The sequence below is a fragment of the Lynx canadensis genome, chromosome B3, assembly GCF_007474595.2.
Source record: "Lynx canadensis isolate LIC74 chromosome B3, mLynCan4.pri.v2, whole genome shotgun sequence".
Lineage (NCBI taxonomy): Eukaryota > Metazoa > Chordata > Mammalia > Carnivora > Felidae > Lynx > Lynx canadensis.
In genome coordinates, this window is record NC_044308.2 from 23,567,327 (window position 1) to 23,573,326 (window position 6,000).

Here is a 6,000-nt window from a genome sequence, read left to right on the forward strand (position 1 = left end):
ACTTGTCTTCCATTAGGACTTTAAGAAAACTCTAACGTCCATATTCATGCATTTTCCAACAGCAATTTTCGGGACCAAATTTACTCTTAGACGAGAGAATTATGTATGCACAGTGATATACTATTACTCTGGCCCCAGGATTTATAAACCTCAATTCAGCAGGAGCCAAAGTTCTATTGGAAACAAATTATCTAGAGCTACTAACATGTATGCCAATGTATGATGAAATATGTAGATCTTATAAAAATAGCATCTTTAAAATATCTGTAATTGAAAATTTAGGTAAGATTATTTTGGGGAAAATGTGTTTGAAAATATAAATATAAGCTGCTACATTATGATAAATGTTTCTAAACTTGTCAGGAAACAGGAAATGAAATAAGACGATATTACATCAGCATGTTTATATTCTGAAGACAAAAGCATGTTTTAACAATTATGTTTTTTGCCTACTTTTTTCTTTAATATAAATTTTAAAATTTTATACCTTTACATAAAGCTAGTATTTAAAGATATTTTAATGGTTGACATGATGAAAAAGAAACCTAAATACATTTGATTAAAGTTGAGATATGGTGTTCTGCAGATGATTTCAGAAAGACATTGTTAGGACATTGCTTTAGGATACACACAATTCTTTATTTTTTACTGAGTAATCAGCAAATTTGAGATCAGAAAATCAAATGTAAGCCATTGTTCTGTGCAATTTTGAGGATACTCTGAATATATTAATGAAGTGTACTCTTCATTTTATAACACCTATACTTTATTGTTTTATTGAAGTTGTTTAAAACTGATGATTTACAGTATGAGCTTTCTTCACAATCATAGATAAAAATATTGTATTTATGAATTCTTTTAGATGAAGAGTGGTTAGAACATTTATGATTCTTGCACAGGAATGTATCCTTTCACGAGATTATTGCTTTGGAGTAAATATTAGACTGTTATTATAAAAGAGATACTTAGTTTAATCCAATCCTTCCAAATATTTAGATGTTATTGACATGCATATTTTCTTTTAAAGATGGTCTTGTGAAAATTGATAAGCTAGAAACAATTTTCTTTTGCCAATGGAACTGTGGGAGCTTCTCTTGGACTTCATGAGATGGTAGTAGAAAAACCATGTTTTTATTGAGATATATATATATATACATATGTGTGTGTGTGTGTGTGTGTTTGATAACATTTAGCCTTAATAGAAAAAGAATATTTTACCTTGATAAAATAATTACTAGCCAGCCATTTTTTGGGTCTATTCAATGTCAGGTGGAAGGGAGAGCAATGCATGTTTGAAGGTTGTGCATGTGACACACAAGAACTTAGCAATATCCACTCTTTCCAGTCTGTATAGCACTACACCCACAATTTGTGCATGTTTTATTGTTTATTAGATTACATGTACATGTGTTTGTGTAATATTTAAAAATATATATAGTTTATATGTACATATAGGTAAAATTTATACTATGTATGCATATTTTGTCTTAAAATGTTATTTTTCCTCTTGTTTTCCCCTGCCAGGTAATGATGGGGCCTAAAAGGGAAGAGAAATTATCTATGCCTTTGCCTTTCTTGAATTCTATCTCCAGAGAGTAAGATAACAACTTAATTTTAAGTCAGTGATTCTCCATTCCTACCTGTGGTCTTTTGGACACCCTTGCAGGTATGACTCTATTATCAGGGAACATCATGTTTACTGGAAAAAAGCCCAAGATGGATAGGATCTGATAGATCTCCCTCTTCTTAAGCTTGATAACATTTGGTTGTAGCTAAATATTATTAAAAGCCCATCTAATATCCAGTTAATAGTGGGCATTACAGTAACTAGGAGTTATAGCTGTGGGTAATAACAGGTATCTCTAAATGGAGGACTTTCTCAACAACCCTAAACCCTCAACAGTCCTAAAACTGTATCTACCTCTATGAGACCATTTACTAAGTTACTTCTCAGGTCTTTATTTCTGTGCTTGATTCATCAAATGGGCTTTTAATTTCTTATGGCCTGACATTTTTAGTTTACTTTTGTGGTACAAGTAATTATAGATTTCCAGGCATGGAATATGTTCTCAATAAACTTTTACTGAGAATAGATACATAAATAGATTATACTGAGTGATTTTGTAAGTAGCCTAGCCAAATAAGCAGAAAATAATAAATGATGGGGGGAAAAGAGACATAATGTTCAGTGGGATTCAGGCAATCCAGTCAATTTTGGAAATGCACAAGAGATAAGGGCTCTGATATAATATGCTTATACTGAAATGTATAGAGCTATGGTGCAGCTAGCTATAGTTTCTGAGTTGTGTGAGAGTTAAGAAGCAGCTTCCAAATAAAATCAATAAAGAGTACCAAAGAATAACTTCCTAGCCTCCAGCTGAATTACCTTTTTCATTGGAAGTGTAATTTTTCATTTTTTTCCCCTCAGAAGATCACTTCTTGGGAATTCATTTGAAGTGAATGATACCAGTAAATCCTTGAAACAAGACTCTTCAGACAAAGGGGCTGTTGTCCAAATGCTACCCTCTGAAGGTAAGATTTTTTTCAGAATATTCCTTGCTTTCTAGGAGCAACCATGTCTGGGCAGAAAATTAGATGTTAATTTTCTGAAGATTAATGACTTCTGGTTATATTCTAGTTGACTTCAAGGGCCAGAATGCATAGTGAGTTAAGAGATACAGCTTTTCTTATATACATTCATAGATTTTCTACATTTCAGTTAGTATAGTTATGGTTAATAAGAAAGATTTTCTTAACTTTTCTTATCTGATAAACTAAGCTCCTAATTGGCTGGATCCAATGTGTTAACAGAGTCAGTTTCATGAGATTCAGTGGTTCTCAAAAACCATTAGACTGGAGGGAAGACAACTATTTTCTTCTGAAATAATTGGTCAAATGAATGAGTGACCTAGAACTTTAAGAAGCCAATACAGAGGGAAAGAGATAAAAATCTGAGATAGTTGGAGGTGCCTATCACTTTTTAGCCCAGCAAGGAAGAAAAAGTAGCACTGATGTTTGATTTAGGGAGATTTAAAGTAATTTGTCTGGCCAATGTGGACCCAGCAGCTGAAAATGTGGCTTTCTGTGTGTCCCCTGGGTAGATTCATTCTAGGATATGTACAGGTAGAGTATATAAGAATTTCATAGCCCCCAATAAGCTCCTTAGAAAAGTCCCACAGCTTTGCCAATTTTCCCTCCTGTATCCTTGCAGGTGATGACCACAAATGTGAGGCGGATTTATTACTGAGGGTGCCATTACTTCTACTACAAGCTTCACCAAAACAATGATACAGTCTTCTTTATGCTTGGAGACTCGTCTCTTTCCTGTGTTGCAGTGGACACCTCCTGCAGATAAGAAATGCTTAACTGAGAAATGCTCATGTTGGGATATCATCGATGAGACTTTAATTTGGGCATGGTGACTGTTTCCCTTGCTGCCACTTGACTCAATCCCAGGAGCCTCAGTAGAGGAAATATTATTGCACAAGAATCTCAAAATGATGGAATTGCTCAGTGCTCCCATAAATATACATTTATAATTTCCATTTGCCATATGGTAAAATTTAAATATTGGATATATTGAAAAGAAACTACACAATTTTTTTCAAAACTTCAAAGTGTATCTAAATATCTAATATATAAATTAAGTTCCCTCCTCCCTCCCAATTCTACCCCCCCAAAGTTTTCTTCTATTAAGGGAGTTGTGTGCATTCTTTAAGTGGATAGATGCACACATACAGTCACACAGACACATACACACAAACTATTTTGAGGGGTTCTGGAAGTAGGGCCATATTGTACACATTCTTCTGCAAATTGTCTTTCATTTAACAGTTTTAATACCCTTTTCTATTTCAGTAATACACATCTGTGTCATTTGTTGAATGACTGCACGACTGTTTTGTAGGTGAAATATAATTAAATGTTATAAGCATTTCTCATTCATAGATATTTATGTTAGCACCAAATTTCTGTGCAATGAAACTCCCTATCAATAATTCTGCACTTGTCTATTATATCATAATAAATTACTTAGCAGTTCAAATACTGGGATTAAGGATATGCACATTTCAAATTATTACAAGATTTCCTTAAAATGTGGTGACAACTTTATCCTCAAATGGCAATGAATGAGATTGCCAGCTTTCCCCACAACTTCACAGATAATGGATTTTATAAATATTTAATTTTTTTGCCAATGTGATAGCCCAAACTATTGTCTTAAACTGTATTTCTTTTGTTTTTGAGTTTGATCATTTTTTCATGTTTATTAGCCATCTGTATTCTTTAATTTCCTCTTTATGTCCAATTTTGGGGGTGGGGGTTTAGATTTCTGGTTTTGAAGAGCTCATTTATTACTGGGAGAATAAGCTTTGGATTGTGAAGCATTATAGATATTTTTATGCACTTTTATACTTCATTTTTGTTGTAAGAATGTGTATGATTGTTATATGTCCAAGTATAACCATGTTTGCTTTTATGGCTTCTGAGTTTCATGTCATTTTGGAAAAAATATTTATACTGATTTCATAAAACCGTTCACCTATGTTAACTTCTTATTCTTTTGTGTTTCTTTTATTCAAATTCTTAAATCATGAGAAATTTTTTTTATTTGAAATCTTAAAGTTGCCAAGTTATTTGCCATTACTTGCGATTATTTGCCAATAATTGCCCATTTATCTGTAATGCCATCTTGCACATATGCTGTATTTCATCTGTGACTGGCACCATTTTTTTTCTGTGGATATGTGTGTCTCTTCTTCTGCCTCCTGTCTCACGTGTCTTCTCGTTGGAAGAAATTACAGTTTAGACTGCAATTTCATCAACTTAAGTAAATTAATTTAGGGGGAATTGGTTTTTAGTAATATAAGTTTTCCTATCCAAGGACAAGGTATGTCTTTCTTTTTATTCAGCAATTTTAATTACTGTTAACATTTTCAATTTGTGATTTTTTTTCAGTTTATTTTCTTGATATTTTTTCTAAATCTGAAAATTTTGTTTTGGGGGGGAAGGTGGTCACCTTACTCTTCTCATGACTTTTCAGATTTTGTCAAAGTACATACCAAATCATTTGCAAATACTGATCATTTTGATTCTCTCCTTCCAAGTGATCTTGATTTAATTATGTTGATAATGTTCACTGACTGGTACTTTCAGAGCACTTAAACAAATGTGGAACTTTTACCCACCCTTGATTTAATCAAACCTTGGGTTTGACCAGTATATTGTTGCTGGTCTATTAACCAAAAAGACTCCAAGAAAGAACAATGATCAAGAAAAGCTGAGTGACTAAGTAAACTTACTGCAGCAAGGGAAAACACCACTTTGACAACGTTTAGTAGTGTTTCAAAAGTAAGCTTTGGGGTCTGGGTTGATGTGGTTTGAGGTGGGTTTTTCAAAAAATGGAAATGGTTAAGAATGGACAAAATTTGGCATACAATAGTTTAAGATTGGTAAAAGAGTAACATGAGGTCCTTGATGGGAGTGTAGATAATCAAAATTTTTGTCTGATAAATAAGCTGTTTGCCTACATGAGTAAGATATTTTCAATAATAGAAGAGCTATAGTTTAGATGGGAAAACTGTCAATGTATTTATTGGTTTGTAGTTCTATCTTGTGTATAGGACTCTGCTAGGGGTGGTATCAGGTCCTAAACTTAATAGGTAAGTTATTTTTATTTAGGTGGTCTCAATCATTAATGCAATATTTGAATTTTAAATTTGAGATATTTTTGTGTATCATATTAGGTAAGTTTCCCACCTTTTATATTTTTAAGAAATTTCATCAAAACCAGGTGGTAATGTAATAAATGTTTTTTCCTAAAAAAATTGTATTATTCTTCAATTAAACTTTTATTATTGTGAAATAATTATATTATTGAAACTTTATTTTATTCATTGAATTAATAATTTGGTAAAAATGTTTTGGTAAAAAATGTTTTGCTCTAAATTTACTACTAAATTATGAATATCTTAGTTTGATTTGGACTTTTTGCAAGTA

The 6,000-nt window shown here is 32.4% G+C and overlaps 1 long non-coding RNA gene across 1 annotated transcript; it reads left to right on the plus strand.

Moving 5' to 3' along the window:
- The first annotated feature begins 508 nt into the window (after positions 1-508).
- On the plus strand, positions 509-4,276 carry LOC115515613. The gene is made up of 4 exons (XR_003969348.1): positions 509-1,111; positions 1,525-1,666; positions 2,429-2,532; positions 3,212-4,276. It is a non-coding gene; the product is annotated as an uncharacterized LOC115515613 (long non-coding RNA).
- The last annotated feature ends 1,724 nt before the right edge of the window (positions 4,277-6,000 follow it).